Here is a 19,270-nt window from a genome sequence, read left to right as displayed (position 1 = left end):
ATTCAAGCGATTCTCACTGAAATCTCCACCTCCCCGGTTCAAGCAATTCTCCTGCCTCAGCCTCCTGAGTGCCTGGGACTACAGGCATGCACAACCATGCCTGGCTAATTTTTGTATTTTATAGTAGAGATGGAGTTTTACCATGTTGGGCTGGGTGGTCTTAAACTCCTGATCTCAAGTGATCTGCCTGCCTTGGCCTCCCAAAGTGCTGGGATTACAGGCATGAACCACCACACCTGGCGGTAAAATTTCTCTCTGAATTGTTTGGCAGAGTTCATCCCTGAAGCCACCTACCACTCCTCAGCAAAGTCTTCCCTGAACCAACAATCTACATCTGAGTTAGGTCCCCTGTTATACTTTCTAAGACATCCTATGGCTTTTCCCCAGAGCATGCAACACAATTTATAATGATATGCATATTTGTATGATGATTTGTTTACTGTCTGTCTCTTTACCAAGGTAGAAGCAAAAAGCATGTCTGTCTCTTTCACTAATGAATCCACAGCGTCTGTCTCTCTACCTGGCACGTATTAGTTACTCAGTACTTGTTTTTTGTGAGTGAATGAATGAATGAATGCATTCCTGTCCCATGAAATACACCTGTAGTCTTCTTTTTTTTTTTTTTTTTGAGACGGAGTGTCAAAACCTACTTCCCAGGTTCACACCATTCTCCTGCCTCAGTCTCCTGAGTAGCTGGGACTACAGGCACCCGCCACCACACCCAGCTAATTTTTTGTATGTTTAGTAGAGATGGGGTTTCATTGTATTAGCCAGGATGGTCTCGATCTCCTGACCTCGTGATCTGTCCGCCTCGGCCTCCCAAAGTGCTGGAATTACAGGCGTGAGCCACTGCGCCCGGCCACACCTGTAGTCTTTAAATACATTCTCTTTTCCCCTTTTTTGATGACACTAGCCTAAGCTGGCTTCTGTATTAGGTTGGTGTAAAGGTGCTATTACTTTCAATGGCAAAACCCGCAATTACCTTTGCATTAACCTATAGTATCTGGAAGTGTCTTAGAGGTAGTCTGGGGAAGGCTGGTGCTTAGTGGAAGGGTGAGGTTGATAGTATGTGTTCAGTTAAATCTAGGTGGTCAGGAGGCTTCAGTGGCCTCAGGAAAAATGGGGGAATATCTGGGAAGAGGGAGTGGAGTCAAGTGACTTCTGCTCTATTCACTCTACTCAATCCTCCCCAGACCAGTGTCTGCCCTGGTGCTGCCCTGCCCGGCACAGCAAAGGCAAGGCCAAAGGAGGCCTCAGACAGCTTGAGCAGGAAAGAGTAGTACCTAGGGCTGAAGCAATCTGCTGCCTGGCTTCCTGTGGACATCCCCATCTCTTCTACCTTGCTTCCACGGGACCGTGTGGTGCCGCCTCTCTCACCCTAACTTCTCATCATCACCCTTTCCTGAAGACAGATACACACATGCACACATACACCCATGCATATTTCCAGCTGTGCAAACAAACCTTCAAATACAATAGATGCAGTGGTGAGAAAGGAAGTCTTTTCCATTCGTGTCACCTCAACTTATTAAAATATAAAGAAATGAGGATCAGCTCAGACAGAACTTTTCTTTCCAATTTAATTTTTTCTCTGCAGGAATTCCCAAACTCCTGACCTCAAGCGATCCACACACCTCGGTCTCCCAAAGTGCTGGGATTACAGGTGTGAGCCACCATGCCCGGCTCAGTAGGAATTCATATACAACCTCACTTTCCTCAGCTTGGCTTGCTTAGGATGGTTTGTCTTCGTAGACTGTCCCAGTGGTCCTTGCCATCACACCCGCCTGATTCATTGCTGTTGCTCTGGAATCAGTCACCAACTACCAAATCTTGAAAATTTGCAAGAAATTGAAAAAGCTCCAGAAAAGAAAGTCAGGGAAAATAAATGTGTCCTCAGATGCCCTTTGCCAGCTCCATCTGAGAAGCGTGAATTCTGTTGTTTGAAATACTTTCCAGTCTTCTGGGAAGTGTCCCCTAGTGGAGTCTATGAAGGGAATAAAGTCTTTGTGTTGCCACACATTGCTCTGCTATTTATGAGATGACATAGATTTGAAATGAAAGACTTATTAAGTCGTGTGGTCCACTTTGCCAGGAAAGACTTCTTTCATTGTAATACTTCGTTTAGCCTGTAGTATTTGTGCATTTTACCACTTAGAAGAAGTCAGATGGAGCGGACTTGCCCCGGGTCAGAACCTAGTCCAGCTCATCCTTCGATCTGCAGGAAGTAGCTTGCTCAGTAAAGGTATCACCAGCAGATGCCTAATAGATGTTTGCTGAATGCAATTAAATTAATAGTTCATCTAAAGCCAAGTCTTCGGCATACTGAAGAATTTCTGGTTTGTTTATTGAATTAACACTTATTATCTGTAATATAGGAAGCACTGGGTGTTGCTTGTTTGATAATTTTTAAATGTATGCATAAAACAGATTCATCCATCTTAAATAAATAAGATAAAGTACATGGTACAAGTGAATGCTTAATAAAGCACTTTATGCTGACCAGCTAAAAAATAGAATCAATTCTTTTTAAAAAATGAGAGTGAACTCTGTGTAAAGAATGTGACCCACGCTGTTTTTGTCTCCCTGTTTTTTCTAAAAGCAAGTCTTAATCGACCCCACGGGCAAACCAACAAAAAAGATGAATGAGAAACTGTAAAAAACACTGAACTTATAAAGTGCTCTTTATAATATGACAAAGCTTGCAGAAGAATTTCAAAGGATATGAACAGTCTTCTCACAAAAGGGATGGAAATAACCAAGGGATTTCAGTTTTGTACTCTACATACTTCTATATCATCGCTCAAATTTTTATCAACAGAAAAAATATTTCTTTTAAAAATAAATACATAAGAGCAGGCCACGTACAAAATTTCTAGAAACATGTGTTATGGGCAATACCTACATTTAGATTCAGTAAGCTCATTCTCAAGACTCATCTTGAAAGAGATTGTTGTAAGGTGACTTCAGAGTGCAGGAGTTGTTGCTTTGCACATTTATTCATCTCTGGCAACTGTGAGGGAAGAAGTAGAGATCTCTATTGAGGCAACATTGAGTAAAGCATGTGGTAACATAAAACATTGCAAAAGCATTCGGGCGCGGTGGCTCATGTCTGTAATCTCAGCACTTTGGGAGGCTGAGGCGGATAGATCACTTGAGGCCAGGAGTTAGAGACGAGCCTGGCCAACATGGTGAAACCCGTCTCTACTAAAAATACCAAAAAAAAAAAAAAAAAAAAAAAAAAGCCAGGCATGGTGGTGCATGCCTGTAATCCCAGCTACTTGGGAGACTGAGGCAGGAGAATCACTTGAACCCAGGAGGTGGAGGTTGCAGTGAACTGAGATAACGCCACTGTGCTCCAGCCTGGGCGACAAAATAAGACTTTGTCTCAGAAAAGTAAAAAATAAAAAATTGCAAAAACAGAGACTTGCCCACATATTAAACATCCCAGAAGTGATTCAATATTTCTTTTAAAACTTTCCTTGGTGTTATTATTATAACCTTTTTTTTTTTTTTTTTTTTTTGAGATGGAGTCTCACTCTGTCACCCAGGCTGGAGTGCAGTGGCACAATCCTGGCTCATTGTCAAGCATGAGGTTGGTCTCAAACTCCTGACCTTAGGTGATCTGCCCACCTTGGCTTCCCAAAGTGCTGGGGTTACAGGCCATATTATTATTACTTTTAATGGCAAAAACTGCAATTACTTTTGTATCAACCTAATGCAACACAGCACCATCAGGTTTAAAGAGAATTCCTTTCTTTGCATTAATGGCTTTCCTTAGAGTCTCTATTGAAAAAAAAAAAAGAAAGAAATAGCACAATGGCCTCAAGAACTGTAGCCTCACCAGTCTTCCGAATTGCTTACTTCTTTGCTAATTAGAACTCAGCTGGTTCCGTCTACAGCTTCAGCTCTTTTCACCATATGGTGATTCCTTTTGAAATGTTTGCTGATATCTGGTCCCGTCTCTTGATTTTAGTTAGCAGTGCTTGGGAAATCCAAATCCTTCCATTACAATCTCGGGCCATACTACATTTTAATCTGTGTTCACGTTTATTATTCTGCCATCATCTTGTTTTTATTTGCCAAAAGAAATGTTAAAGGGAGGCTGGGTGCGGTGGCTCACGCCTGTAATTCCAGTACTCTGGGAGGCCAAGGCGGGAGGATCACTTGAGGTCAGGAGTTGAAGACCAGTGTAAGTAACATGGCGAAACCCTGTTTCTACTAAAAATATAAAAATTAGCCAGGTGGTGGTGGCAGACGCCTGTAATCCCAGCTACTCAGGCCACTGAGGCAGGAGAATCACTTGAACCAGGGAGGCAGAGGTTGCAGTGAGTTGAGATTGCACCACTGCATTCCAGCCTGGGCAACAGAGCGAGACTCCATATCAAAAAAAAAAAAAAAAGGAAGAGAAAGAAAGAAAGAAAGAGAGAGAGAAAGAAAGACCACAAACCTAGGTCAAGTGTGGTCTCCATAATAATAGCTTTGAAAAATATTGCAATTAACAATGAAACACAGCTTCTTAAATTCATAGTCACTTATAGACACATGCAGTAAAGAGAGGATTGAAGCTTTTGAAATAGATTTGAAAGAGAAAGAAAGAAAAAGAAAGAAGAAATGTTAAAGGGGAAAAAGTGCTTTAAGGCATCACCAGGCAGTGCCAGCTTCCTGGGCCAAACTCCCCAGCCTTCTTAGAACGCTCTGCTGTTGCCATCCTAACATTCTTAATACTTACTGAACACGGGGCCCACATTTTCATTTTGAACTGAGTTCCTCGAGTTATGAAGCCACTCCTGTCACACCCCTGACCCCCGTCCATTTCTCAGACAAGCGGAAAGCTGGAATTGGATGGAATGCTAGAAAAGCCTGTATCGATGTGGCTGAGAGCACAGCATGGATTTTTGCTGTTTGTTCATATTTGCTGAACATAACATCTCTGGGGAATCTCAATGCTGGCCGGGAAATGGATGTGGGGGTCCCTCAAGCTACCGGCTGTTATTCCTTACAATATACCTGAAGTCTAGTACATGTTCAGGCAGCTTGAAAGGAAGAGAAAAAGAGAGAGGAGAGAGATGCGTACAAAAGCGGGACAGGAAGCAGCGCAGAATGGTTCACGCGGCTGCCCTTCTTGCAAACGCTGGACCCCTACCAAGCACAGTAGAGCCGAGTATTTCTCTCCTTACTTTGTGTTAAATTCTGATATATAGAAGTAAATTCTATTCATATGTTTCTGAATTATTTGTACCCAACTCCTCAAAATATTATTCTTTAAGACCCTTGGAGGTCTAAAAAGCTCTCAAAATGCATTTATATTTTCTTGACCCCTTTTTGTCAAACTTAAAAATAGAAAATGGAGGATTACACCAAATACGTGAAAAAGGTTGTACAATGTGGTTTGGGATTCAAAATGTGGTCAAGTATTGTCACCGAACATGCCTTGACAACACTTGACCACATCCTGAGTCCCAAACCGTAGGTCAATTAGCTAAAACGTCAAATCAATAGACGTCTGCTCTCCTACATCCCCCATCTCCACCTGCCTGCAGCCCAGCTCTATCACTTCCAGCACAAACATGGCAGCACCCTCTAACTCTGCTTGACTCGCAGTGTGTGCAAATCAAGATAAAGCAATCCTTCAAGATAGCCTTCTGTCATAGAAACCTCAGTGATGGATCTGAACAGAGAGAATAATATATGGTCTCTGATCATCAGGTGACAGGCAGTGTGCATCCTATTTCTGCCTCTGGTGACATTGAGTGAGTTTTTATCCCTGTAGAACATTGATCCTCATACCCAGGATTGAAAGACCCTTCTGCCCCATCCACTCCTGTTTGGCCTTTGGTTCCTTTGTTGGTTTCTATGGTATAAACATTTGAACTACAAGGGGCTTTAATTGAGTGAAAGGTAGAGTCCCAGCTCTGTTCTGTATTTACTGGAGGTACCACGGGCAGAATGATGTTGCCTGGCCATTGCAACACAGAGATGGTAGTATTTTCCTTTGAAACCGTGGTATGGGTGGAACCCATCAAAGGGTAAGTCGACAGACGTGTCTCACATATGTTTATATCCCCTCCTGCTTCCTAGCACAATTCTTTACCACAGAAAACTCTGCATATATATTTCTGATATGAACAAACAGCTTTCAATGCCATAAGCAGAAGCAAAGATGAAATTTTTAGTGTTGGTTTCTAAGGAAGCCCCAGAAAATTTTTGAAAACCTTTTCTCTTCTCTTCTCTTCTCTTCTCTTCTCTTCTCTTCTCTTCTCTTCTCTTCTTCTCTCTCTCTCTCTCTCTCTCTCTCTCTCTCTCTCTCTCTCTCTCTCTCTCTTAGACAGAGTCTTGCTGTTGCCCAGGCTGGAGTGCAATGGCCTGATTTCTGCTCACTGCAACCTCCACTTCCTGGGTTCAAGTGATGGTCCTGCCTCAGCCTCCCAAGTAGTTGGGATCACAGGCATGCACCACCACTCCTGGCTAATTTTGTTTTGTATTTTTAGTACAAATAGGGTTTTGCCATGTTGGCCAGGCTGGTCTCGAACTCCTGACCTCAGGTGATCTCCCCACTTCGGTCTCCCGAAGTGCTGGGATTACAGGTGTGAGCCACCGCACCTGGCCTGAAAACTCTTTCCTAACCCTCAATACTGTCACAAAATTTTCTGCTAAACAAAAATAGATAGATCAAATAATTGAAGAGCATCTAAAGTCATATTTTAGAATTTTCTCAGAAAGGAAGCTGCAGGAGGACCGGCTGCTTCTCTGTTTTGATTGTTGATGTATTCCAAGGGTCTAGAACAGTGCCTGGCATATATGGGTGCTTAACAGACATTTGTCGAATGACTATCAGATAGTAGACATTTCTAGAAGCCTTTTCACTAAGGATGAAAGCTATGATTTGCCAACTATTTTAATCCCTTTTTGCCCTCATTCCCCTCAACCCCCAACCAAAAAAAAAACAAAAAAACAAAAAAAACAAAAACAAAAAAACACAAAACCTTCAAAAGAGAAATCTCCTTCTATAGCAGACCACCACACCTAGGTCAAGTGTGGTCTCCAGACCTAGAGAATAATAGCTTTGAAAAATATTGCAATTAACAATGAAACACAACTTCTTAAATTCATAGTCACTTACAGACAAATGCAGTAAGGAGAGGATTGAAGCTTTTGAAATAGATTTCGTTTTTCAACAGGGTCCAAATTATTTTTTTTCTGGTACATTTTCATTTTTGTCTGAATTGATCTGCTTTATACTTCATACAAAGATAGTCACTGTGGTGTCTGAGGCAACACACACACATTATTTTGCCATTTATGTGGTCGTGGTGGTAGGTTTCTTTTATAGCCTTGACTTTAACCTCATTACTAGCCTTTTCATTTGTCTTTCCCAACTAGGAAGTTTTAAATTCCTTCCATCACAATGAAGGGATACTGCCTTCAACCTAGATTTTTAAAAATTCTTTATATCCCAGTGAAGGGACTGCCTTCCGCCTAGATTAAAAAAAAAAAAAAGTGAATGCACAATATATTGAATGGTGAGAAGAGCTGTGGAAAAGAACATATAAGAGAAGATAAACAGACAGTGATGAGCTCAGAGTGGAGGTTGCTGTTTCAAACTGGATGGTCAGGTGACCTCACTGAGAAGCTGATATTTTCACACAGCCATGAAAATGGTGGGCAAGTGGCTCATGTGATTGATTATCTTGGAGAAGAACACTCTAGAGGGTAGAGGGAGAAACAAGTGCACAAATCTTATTTTTAAAATGCACTTTTGCTGAACTACAGTTTTAAGAACCTCATCTTATGAAGCAGTACTTGCCTTTATTTGTCTAAGAATGGTAGCGTTTTCTAACTAGTGCCTAGTACAAGGTGTGCTCAAATTGTTAACTTCCATTCATGCTTTTAGCCTCAGTACTGCGGGATTTGATACAAAAGTATGTTGTTTTAGTCCATTTTTTGTTGCTATAAGGAAATACCTGCAGCTGGGTAATTCATAAAGAAAAGGGGTTTATCTGGCTCCTGGTCCTGCAGGCTCTACAGGAAGCATGGCCCCAGCATCTGCTTCTAGTGAAATCCTCAGGCTGTTACCACTTGTGGTGGAAGGGGAAGGGGAGCCAACGTGTGCAGATATCACATAGTGAGAGAGGAAGCAAGAGAGAGGGAGAGGCACCAGGCTGTTTATAATAACCAGTTCTTGTGGAAATGACTCTCCCCTATAGGGAAGGCATTCATCTATTTATAAGGAATCCATCCCTATGACCCAAGCACTCCCCATTAGGCCCCTACCTCCAAGACCGGGGATCAAATTTCTGCACAAATTTTGATGGGACAAACATCTAAACAATAGCATATGGATTTACTCTAATTTTGTCTTTCTGAGGTCATGAACTTTCTTAACCTCATCTCCAGACTGAGACCCATTTTGTCCTTGCTGTTTGCCATGTTTGTTTTGGGAAAGGCCTACTCTGCTATCTTCCCATTGATGTTCGTTGTCATTACCCACTTTCAGTTTCAGGATTTGTGTTAGACTAGGAGGATAATATCTTATGCTGCATTTGCAATCCTTGTGCATCATGAACAAATAGCATCATGTTTGCTGTCTGGGATCCCATGTATCTTTGAGTTGAGTGCTTTAGGGAAGAATTAAAATGATTCCGATATCCTTATTTATGAGCCACTGTCTTCATCAGGAATTGTTTCATTGCAATGAATGGAAACCAATTTATTAACATCTCGATCAGTGGAGTTCCACCACAGGCAGTATTCTCCTAGCCTGGGGGCATGTGGAAATGGGTGCAGAATGTGTTTGGTTGTCACAGTGACTGAGAAGTGCTCTGTCATTTAGTGCCCAGGGGCTAGTGATGCTAACGTACTGCAAGTTAATGGATGGTCCTACACAATGAATAATTGTCCCATCTCAAAAATGCTATTAGAATTCTGTTGGAAACACTTGTCTCTGAAAGAGATTGGGGTTTGCCATAACCCAAATAACACTGGGTCGCCTTCTGTCCAGGCTCAGCACAGGCTCTCATTAAGAAAGAAATGCAAGACGGTTTCCTAAGAAGACTTTGGAAAATGAAATCTTTACCAAAACAACCTGAAGAGTTCCAAAAAAGAATTCCATCTAAACAAATGGTAAAAACTTTTAAAACTCTTTTCTGATGTCTCATTCGTTATCCTAACTGCCTTTAGTCTTATTTTATTCTCTCAAAAGATCTCAAACTTCTCCCCAAACAGTCTGTCCTGGGTATATTTCTCCAGCGTAGGCTCCCATCTTGAGTAGTTTTCTTTTCTAATACACATCAAGTCTAATCATTCTGCCTTCTTTAAGTCTGTACTGGCTATATGTACCAATTATATGAGTGTGTGTAAACGTGAATGTGAATGAGTGTGAGAGACAGGATGAGGCTATAAATACTCATATTTATCACTTTTATAATGACACAGCTACTTGGAGATTAAGACTACAGGTAATCTTTTAAAACCCAGTAGCATTCACTATGCAATGCAGATATGCATTGATACATCACACTATATTACATAAATATGTATAATTATTATGTGTCACTTTTAAATGTACTAACACACACACAAACCCAATGGCCAGGAGTATAGCAGTGTATCACAGCTACCAGGACACCATAAGGCATGCGTTATCTCTAACCTGTTCTTTTTGGGGTAAATCTTTCCTCTATGATCTGTGATATTCCCCACTCAGTTACCGGTTTTCTCAGCTAGCTTCCTGGTTCCTGATCACCATGACTTTACCTTGTGTTTGGTTTTTACATGCCAAGCGGCACCTGACTTTATGTGGCCCTGCTTTCAATTCAACACCATCTGATGAATTCACAGTTTGTTTCTCACTTTCAAATTCCTGTGTGGGAGGATCTCATGGTCCAGTTTAGATTGGGTGCCACCTTCCCCAATCCTAGCAGCTGTCATGGGTGGGGTTGCCCCTTCTGAGCTGTGGGTGAGGCAGATTCTTGAACAAGGGATGGTGATGATGAAGAGATAATAGATATCTTCAGCTTAGCAGCACAAGTCCACTTAGTTCATGGTGACACTAAATCAATACTAAGAAATTCCAGCTTAAGGTTAAGACAATATCTTGAGCTCATTATTCCTTTTAAACAACCAAATGAATCCTGCCAGCAGATTAGTACAGAAGTGCAGAGAAGCTTAATGTGATATGCCTTATTCATTTCTGGCCTTTTATGTTCCTAGAACAAGTACAAAGCTGAGTTTTAACCTTCATTTTTGACTTTTCCTGGTTTTCACCCAGTTTGGTCAAAATATTAATCCTTATAACATCAAGGATGGTCTGATTATAAACTCTATGAAAATTCTAAGGATAGTCCAGACTTCTAAAATGGAGATGAGTTGCTTACTTAGTAGTAGTGCGTTAACTCTGGGGCACTGAAAATAATAATTTTAATAACTACAAAGTCATTAATTAATATTTATGGAGAGACAGTGAAGTATACTCAGTTTGGTGCCATGTAACAAAGAATCAAATTCCTTGCCTCTAACTAGCATTTGTTAAACCTTTCTTACATGAGACAGCAATCATTTGCATTATTGACTTGGGAAAGAAAACCTAAATTATTTTTGTGTAGACAGTGAAAGAAAATAAATTATAGTTATTCTTTTTATAAACTGATGCATAGAAGATGTATATAATTTCATGTGATAATTTAATACATTCATATAATTTGTAAGGATCAGATCAGTGTACCTGGGATACCTCTCACCTCAAATATTTGTGTTTTCTTCATGCTAGAACTATTTGAATTCTTTTTTTTTTTTTTTTTTTTTTTTTTGAGATGGAATCTCACTTTGTCGCCAAGGCTGGAGTGGAGTGGTGTGATCTTGGCTCACTGCAAGCTCCACCTCCCGGGTTCATGCCATTCTCCTGCCTCAGCCTCCCAAATAGCTGGGACTACAGGCGCCCGCCACCATACCCTGCTAATTTTTTGTATTTTTAGTAGAGACGGGGTTTCACCGTGTTAGCCAGGATGGTCTTGATCTCCTGACCTCATGATCCACCCGCCTCGGCCTCCCAAAGTGCTGGGATTACAGGCATGAGTCACTGTGCCCACCCAACTATTTGAATTCTTATCTTCCAGCTATTTTGAAATATATAATAGCATATTGTAAACTATAGTCACCATACTGATCTACCTAACATTAGGTCTTATTTCTTCTAGCCAATGATGTATTTGTACCCATTAACCAACTTCTCTTCATTATCTCCTTTCCCCACCCCCTCCTTGCCTCTGGTAACCACCAACCTACTTTGTATATTGATGAAATCCACTTTTTTGCTCCCACTGCTGAGTGAGAATATGTGATATTTGTCTATCTGTGCTTGGCTCATTTCACTTAATGACCTCCAGTTTCATCCATGCTGCGGCAAATGGCAGGATTTCATTTTTTTTTTTTATGGCTGAACAGTATTCCACATTTTATTCATCTTGTTCATCCATTGATGGGCACTCAGATTGATTCCGTATTTTGGCTGTTGTAAATAGTAGTACAATATCTAGTTATTCAATCAAATTGAAGACTTCAGAAATACTGCTAATATAACTAAAACTCATCTTTTATTGAAACAGAGAAAGATAGCATTGACTGTGACCTTAGATTGAATTGCAGCCATTTGTGTTTTGGGGAGATTGAAGCCTGGATAAAGGGGCTATAGGGCCAGTTCAAAGTCACATTGTAAGGGGGTCTCCACTCATAATAGCACATTCACTGGTGACTGTGGTCTGAAGTTGTTAGGTGCTCTCTAAGTGGAGTAGAAAGTTGCTTGGCAAGAGAGGCCCAATCATTGCAAACTAGAGAGGTGGTTTCCATGTTATTTTTGGTGCTTCCTTAATTAGAAGTCTTAGGGTTCTAAGAACGGTGAATAGTGATCAACTTTCCGTTATTTTTGTAAAATCGTATTCTAGTGTGTCCAAATGTGTTTGACAATTTGTGTATTTGTTATTTTTTTAGGTTTTTCTTTTATGGTTTCAAGTTTTGTGAGTTTTGTTTTTCAGAAAAGCAAAACGAGTTCAGACAGTTATCTGTCACTATAAGTCATTTAAGAAAGAGTTAATGGAAAATAGGGCCAATAGATATATACTAATCAAATAGCAGACAAATAGACCCAGGAATAAAGGATCCCCAAAAAGCAAAAGTGGAGAAAGGGCCTTTTCAGTGGAGAACAAAACAGATTTTCACATAGATTAGAAGCATCATACCGTAGCTATCTACTTTCTTAAAAATTGAGGATATCATAGAAACAATAAAATAGATAAAATGCGCTAATCATAAATATTCATCTGGATGAGTATGTGAGTGTGTGTGTGTGTGTGTGTGTGTGTGTGTTTTCATGCAACCACTACCCACATCAATACCTGCAGTATCCCATGGAGTTGTCCCTACTCTACCCAAAACCTGCAGGTATTGTTCAGTTCTGACAGTAGCATCACTGGATAATTATATTTCTGGTCTAAAAGGAATTGAAGTTTTAAACTAGGAAAGTCTAATAACTTATTTACCATTTGTCAACTTAACAAGTGTTTAATGATTGCTCTACAATAAACTACACAGGCCCTGGCTACTCGGTAGTGAATACAACAGAAATAATTTCTCATTATTATCAGTAATGCTGCAACCATCCTTATTAACATTTTGAAAGTCTTAATTTCCTTCAATTTTGTCCTAATCCTGTATCTTTGTAAAATATCTTATAAATATCCATGTATATTTTCTTTCTATAGTTTTAATATTGGGTTTGAAATAATTTTCTTGAGGTATAATGGGCTTGACTTTGAATGTAGACAGAATTAATGAGAACAAGGGAAGGTAACTGTTCCTCTCTTAACCTGCTGGGATCTCTGGCTGTCAGGACCAAGCAGCCTTAGCTATAGTGCAATTATTAACCAGGAGCAGCATGTCCCTGGTGAAGGCAAAGTGCCCAGACTGAAAAGAATGCATGTTCTTGTTGTGAGTTACATTATTAGTGACTGTGGTGCAAGAGGAGAATAGTCAAAGAAGGTTGTAAGAAGATGAAGATGGAATGTCATAGGGGAATGCTGCATGGATGACAGCTTCTGTAGGTGGAAATAAATCTCCACACCTCATTTCATTTTTGAAATACACAGGTTTTCTCCTAAGGGAGAAGTAGGAGGTGAATCTTGGCTATTGTGTCAGAAGCTTCTCTGCAGTCCCCACATCTCAATGACAGTGGGATGCTTGCTGAGTGTCTTCCCCCAGAAAGGAAGAAATTCCTAAGATAACTGTAAATTCCAAATACTCCTCTGGGCCCGTGCTCTTGGAGATTTCAGTCCTATCATAGGAGGTCAACATACGACTTTCTTAAATGAGAACCAAACTTAGATGCAGTTGTTCTTAGATGCCATTCATAGAAAGGAGAAAAGTACCTTTCAGTATTGTACCATCTTAAAGAGATGTCTACTCTCATTCATTCTAATAAACAATGGGCGCAAAGGATAGAATGCCAATCTATCTCCATAAGGAATGGCTTCTGGAAAGTGGGACTTGGTCTACAAGAATTTATGGGGGCAGCAAAAGCAATAACCAGACTGGCCATTTAGCATTTACCAAAAAGATTTAGGAAGAAAATAGGGAGAGCTTGCAGACCAGTGTCCCAAGTAGTTGCTGGAGTTTGCTATTCTTTCTTCTAAGAGAGAATCAATGGTAAGCTTCCCAGATCAACACTTATTTCAGACAATTAAATAGAGGGACTCATGATTGACATGTTTTCACGTTATTCTTTCCTGGTTTGACATAGAAAATCTACTGGAATTGGGCTAATTTACAAATGAAGGGGTTTCTTTTCTCTTTGGTTTGTGGACATAATTGTCTCCATTAGCTTTAATGGGGGTTCGGGGGGCTGGATCTGAAATAGGAATGATGACTTACCGTGGAGTGTTAGCTCTGTGCTATTAAAACCATAGAAAGGAAATGCAGTGTTCATTTTGATGTCCAACCTCTGCTCTGTGAAGAAAATAGGAGCTGTTTGAAAACATTTACATTTTTCTCTATCAGTGCCTTACAAAGAAGTAAAAGGAAGCCCCAGTGTACACAAGAACAGTTTTATGTGAACATTGAAAAGATTAAGGATCATCTTAAAAACATCACAAACATTTCGTGTTGAGTAATGGGATATAAGCAGCAATAAACACAGGTTGCCCAGCTTCTGCATCTTGTCACCAATACAAGTGTGTCTCCAAAAGGTCAGGTGGGCCAATAAAAAGTTCCATAAAATTCAGAGAGTGGCAACCTAATCTCTTGGGAAATGAATATGAGATATTATCTGGGAAGTATTTCACAGTGAGGGTCTCTGTATTGTTCTAAGACTGTGTATCAAGAGTGCTATAGGCATTTGGACAAGATAATGAAGTTCACACTAAATTGGAAACCAGCTTAATTAATGAATTAACCATCACTTGGCATTGTGTACTCTGTGAAAATGACAAAGGGCTCTGGGTGAAAGAAACTCTACTTAGGATTTAATTCATTTCTATGAATGTTAATTGTCTTGTCCATAGTCTGGCACATATTTGGCACTCCATAGCATTTGTTGAATGAAAGCATGAATGACTGCTTATAATATGCAATGCATTATTCTAACCAAGAGAGTCAAATATGGCTGTCGGTCTCAATAAACTGTTACAGGAAAGAGGTCTGGATCCAGACCCCAAGAGAGGGTTCTTGGATCTCACGCAAGAAATAATTCAGGGCGAGTCCAGAGAGTAAAGTGAAAGCAAGCTAATTAGGAAAGTAAAAGAACAAAAGAACGGCTACTGCATAGGCAGAGCAGACCCAAGGCGCTGGTTGCCCATTTTTATGGTTATTTCTTGATTATATACTAAACAAGGGGTGGATTATTCATGTCTCTCCTTTCTAGACCATATAGGGTGACTTCTTGATGTTGCCATGGCATTTGTAAACTGTCATGGCGCTGGTGGGAGTGTAGCAGTGAGGACGACCAGAGGACACTCTTCTGGCCATCTTGGTTTTGGCAGGTTTTGGCCGGCTTCTTTACTGATACCTGTTTTTATCAGCAAGGTCTTTATGACCTGTATCTTGTGCTGACCTCCTATCTCATCGTGTAACTTAGAAGGCTTTAACCATCTGGGAATCCAGCCCAGCAGGTCTCAGCCTCATTTTACCCGGCCCCGATTCAAGATGGAGTTGCTCCGGTTCAAATGCCTCTGACAAAACCACAATACAACAGATACATATACAAACCTAGAGAATCCTTTTCCCAGCTGTAATAGTTTAAATACAAATACAAAGCAGATTATTCTAAGTGAAGAGGTTTTTTGTGTTTTGTGTTTTGTTTTTGTTTTTGTTTTCCAGAAGTACACAGCAAGCATAATTGGAGAACTACAAAAGGGAGTGATAAATTCTGTCTGAAGAGTTCTAGGAAGGTTTCAGGGAGGAAGCAATAGTTGACCTAGATGTCTGATAGAAACAAAAAGGAAAGACTAAGCAGAGGACCACAAGCGAGGAGACATACAGTCTTTAATTGTACAGTGTAGCTAAAGCTAATTGGGTGTGTGTGGAAAGACCATGTAGGTGGAGGAAGGTAGAGGTGCACACATTCTAATCAAATTGTGAAGGATCTTGAATATCATATGAAGGATTTGGGTTTTTTTTTTTAAATTATGGAATAATTTTTTTAAAAGACAAGAGGCTGATGCCATGATTCAATCTGAGTTTTAGGAGGGATTTTCACATCAATGTAGATAGTATATTGAGAAGGAGAAAAACAGTGGTAGACGTTGATATGCATGTAGAGCCATTTTAATAATCAAGTGATAATCATGGTGGTCTGTGCAAAAGCAGGAGCAGTGGCAATAGGGACAGGGAAATAATGTACCTACCATCCCCCACAGCCCCCATCCACCCATCCACCGATCCATCCCTTTACTCAATCAACAGGTCTCTGAAGTGCTGCAGCCAACACCAGTACTTCCTCAGCAGCCATTTTATCTCCTTTATTTTTCCAACAAACCATGATTTCTTTTTTTTTAATTTTATTTATTTATTTATTTATTTTTTTTATTATTATACTTTGAGTGCTAGGGTACATGTGCATAACGTGCAGGTTTGTTACATATGTATACTTGTGCCATGTTGCTGTGCTGCACCCATCAACTCCTCAGCACCCATCAACTCGTCATTTACATCAGGTATAACTCCCAGTGCAATCCCTCCCCCCTCCCTCCTCCCCATGATAGGCCCCGGTGTGTGATGTTCCCCTTCCCGAGTCCAAGTGATCTCATTGTTCAGTTCCCACCTATGAGTGAGAACATGCGGTGTTTGGTTTTCTGTTCTTGTGATAGTTTCTTTCTGTTATTGGGCAGCCATACACTTTTGGAGAAGCTAAACTCTCCCTCAGTCCCAGGCAGCTGATCTCAATTAGCCTAAACCATTAATTCATCCATGCAATATTTACTGGCTATGTTTTCAGTTCAAGGCACTGTTTCTGGAACCAGGGATACAGCAGTGAGATGAATAGCCATATTCCACTGATTAAGATGCTCACACCCTCTCTTCGGAGACACCACCTTTGACTGGATACATTGAAATTAGTTACAGTCAGATTTGTAATGCTCACTCATATCTTAAGCTTTTTCCTGGGCACAGATTTCCCCTTGTAGTTAGGCATGACCAAAGTGACTATTTCTGGCCAATGGACTGTGCATGGAAGTGACAGCATAAATTCTAGGCCAGCATTCTCCTCCCCTGCTGTTCTGAGTGAATGGGCCCCACATTCCCATTGGTCCAGGCTACAACTTACCAGGCTGAATCTCAGTGTCTGCATGGAGGATGGTGTCCCAGTGGATCACCATTACCTGAGCAGGCTTCGCTTGAAATAGAAACAAGCCTTTGTTTACACAATAATTAAGATTTGGAGTGTTGATTCTTACTGTAGCAAAACCTAAACTGACTAATACAGTGGTTAACACTAATATTTAGGTATTAGCTAAGTGGTATAGGAACCTTGGGAAAGTTAGCAACTCACAGATAAAACGAGTCAAAAAGAAAGAAGACTTTGAAGGTGATGCTCTAGCTGGGTCATGAGAATTGAGTTAGCTATGCAGATATGCAAGAGGCTTCATTGTAGTGGAAACAAGCTGGGCCAAAGCTGGGGGTGGAGGGGCTTCAGTGGCCTGATGTGCTGGGGGGAATCATGCCTGGATTCCTTTGGCTGCGAGTAGAATGTGTGGCTGAGAGAATGGCTTTTGTCAGGCCAAGAGTTCAGCTCATTACAGCAGAAAGCCTTTCGAGCACACTGACTGTGGATGGTGAAAGACAGCAAGAGTTCTAAGTAAAAGAAGAAAATCAAATGTCAGAGCATCTACTTAATCATGATAATTAGGGGTAGAATTAAGGGTTTCCTTTCCAATTCAGGCTTTCAGTCCTTGCTGTCACTAAATACCATTAAATGAAGTGATATAACCTATTAGGGTCTTTCAGTCTATTCCCTCTGGGCCCACAGAGGTCTCTTTTGAGAAATGAAAACTTTGGAATCAGTGGTGTAAATAGAAATTATCCAGGCAGAATTAACAGAAGTGGGCGGAGGCCATTTGAGTTGTGTATATTTATAGTCTAAAAAAGGAAACCTAAAAATACCCTCAGAGCAGTGACATATTTTGTCATCAATTTAGTTCTGTAGAGAGGGAGAATTACACCACTTACCAGGCATAATTGTTTTTAAAATGTCTTCTCTATGGCTCACAAACTTTATAATAAAGAAGTACGTGCTGTCTGTTATTCGAAGAAATGAAAATACCACATTTCATCAATTCTGAGATGCTTTTTTTTTTTTTTAACATTTCAACATCTCCATAATCAGGATATGTCTCAAATCATGGTGTACCATAGTTTAACTGGCAGCATTTGTTGCATCATAGAATTACAGGCATTGTTGATTTAATGAAATGCGGTCAATACCAATCAGCTGAAGGAGTTCAAAATGGCTGCCTCTGAGACGCTACGTAGATGGGGTGGTGAGGGTGGTAAGGGACTGCTATTGTAGTAACAACACTGTGAAATTATTTGACTCTTTATGTATATGTGTACTTTATTTTAAAAAAAACCTTAAAAATTATGTTTAAAAAAATTTTGTTTTTGAGATGGAGTTTCACTGATTGCCCAGGCTGGAATGCAGTGGTGTGATCTTGGCTCACTGCAACCTCCACCTCCCAGGTTCAAGTGATTCTCCTGCCTCAGCCTCCCAAGTAGCTGGGATTATAGGTGTGCACCACCATGCCTGTCTAATTTTGTATTTTTAGTAGAGATGGGGTTTCTCCATGTTGGTCAGGTTGGTCTTGAACTCCCGACTATAGGTGATCCACCCACCTCGGCCTCCCAAAGTGCTAGGTTTACAGGCGTGAGCTACCGCACCTGGCTAAAAAGTTTTTTAAAAAAAGAAGTACATGCTGTCATAGAACTTGTTCCATATCTTGAGGGAATTAATAGCCTAGAAAATATTCTTTCCTAGAAAATATTCTTTGGTCACCTTGCAGAACTAAAGAAAATTTTGCTTTTCTCCAATATTTCTTGGCATTTCTTTAAAAGAAGAAAACCATGGTAACTAATACTTGGGACGAAAAAAAACCTCCTCTACTTGAAGGCAGAAATGTGCTACTTATTTTTGTATTTATCCCAAAGCCTAGAGTTGAAGCCAATCAAATAAACACATTGATTTAGTTTCATAATAAATGTTGACCAAGTGCCTACTCTGAGCCAAGCAGAGTTGTAAGTGCTGGGGATAAAGTGGTCAGCAAAATAGACCAATTTTTCGGCCTTAAGAAAATTGCATTTGAGTAGGGAAAGGAGATTATAAGGAAGTAAATGAGCAAATGTATATAATGTCAGATGGTGTTAAGTGCCATGGAGAAGTATATACTAGGAAACAGGTAGGGAGTGTTATGACTTTTTCCTTAGTTCAGCTAAGAGCTGGGTTCTTGTCACGTGGCCATGAAAGATTAGGCTCGCAGATGCTTTGAAGGGTGAGAAAAAAAGGAATTTATTGGGCAAAAAGGGAACGAAGGGAAACATGGACGCTCCACAAAGCCAGAGTCCTGCTAATGCACTTCCTGCCTCGTAGATTGAATTCCAGGTACCACCCAGGAAGAGGAGGGGTCGAGCTCCTCCCGCTGCAAAAGAATTTCCAAAGACTCCACCCCAGGGCGCAGGTCGGTCAGAGGTTCTGCCAGGGAACCCTTCCCACCTGGCTGTCTCAGAAGCATTGGGG

This window comes from Chlorocebus sabaeus, chromosome 9, assembly GCF_047675955.1.
Source record: "Chlorocebus sabaeus isolate Y175 chromosome 9, mChlSab1.0.hap1, whole genome shotgun sequence".
NCBI classification, from domain to species: Eukaryota; Metazoa; Chordata; class Mammalia; order Primates; family Cercopithecidae; genus Chlorocebus; species Chlorocebus sabaeus.
Note: the sequence above shows the minus strand (reverse complement) of the source record.